Source organism: Aristolochia californica, unplaced genomic scaffold, assembly GCF_029961685.1.
Source record: "Aristolochia californica isolate CCGP_79_NKW_82.1479 unplaced genomic scaffold, dmAriCali1.0.hap1 SCAF_78, whole genome shotgun sequence".
Classification (NCBI taxonomy): Eukaryota; Viridiplantae; Streptophyta; class Magnoliopsida; order Piperales; family Aristolochiaceae; genus Aristolochia; species Aristolochia californica.
Window position 1 is genome coordinate 49904 of NW_027182277.1, and position 812 is coordinate 50715.

The 812-nt window shown below is 50.2% G+C and overlaps 1 non-coding gene across 1 annotated transcript; it reads right to left on the reverse strand.

The window, feature by feature from the left end:
- Window positions 1-340: 340 nt before the first annotated feature.
- On the reverse strand, window positions 341-413 carry TRNAK-UUU (transfer RNA lysine (anticodon UUU)). The gene has a single exon. It is a non-coding gene; the product is annotated as a tRNA-Lys (tRNA).
- Between the last annotated feature and the right edge of the window lie 399 nt (window positions 414-812).

Consider the following 812-nt stretch of genomic DNA (forward strand, 5'->3'; position numbering starts at 1 on the left):
GCCATGCGCACATGCCCCTCTCGCGCGTCAAGCTCTATTTAGATTTTGGGCCTAAAGGGCACCTTCTCGCAATAGGGGCTTCAGGCACTATTTAGAGAAGTAGAAAGCACCTGTACGCAATTGGAGCCATAAGGGCCCCAGATGCTCCGCTCCGTGTTCGATTGATGAGCCAGCCCTCTACTATGGATTGTTGGTCCGCAGCCCCGCCCTATAGAATGAATAAGGAGAGGCCTATCGATGACCGAGCCACTCTGATACTACTCCTTACCTCACCCCGACCAAAGAGTGATCTTTGAACGCGACTACGCATCCTTACTCATAGTAGAGTGTAAGGTAGGTTTGGGTATAGCAGGACTTGAACCTGCGACCATTAGGTTAAAAGCCCAATGCTCTACCAACTGAGCTATACACCCCCAAAGAAAATGGAGTAGTAAATAAGGATTGGTGCGGAAAAGAAAAGAGGGCGGCCCCTCTTCTTCTCATCATATCAAAGGGGCGCGGCTCTGTATGAGGCTCGTACTGCGGAGCAAGTCTGGTCTTGTTTCCACTCATTGAAGATTCTATCTACAAAAGAAGGTCAACGGGGGATACTACAGTAGCTCTCACTGACACCATCTACGAGAAGGTGAGGTCGTCTTTCTTTCCGGCCGCCGTACGGTTCGACCGAGAGGAGCAGTTATCTATGTAATTACGGTCTTTGTTGGCCCCGGTCGAGCACGGCATCGGCGGACTCAAGTCGGACGCCGAAGACGAAAAGCTCTTCCAGTAAGCCCTTATCTGACTTTCAAATAGTCAAGTCTATTAGGTCGTAT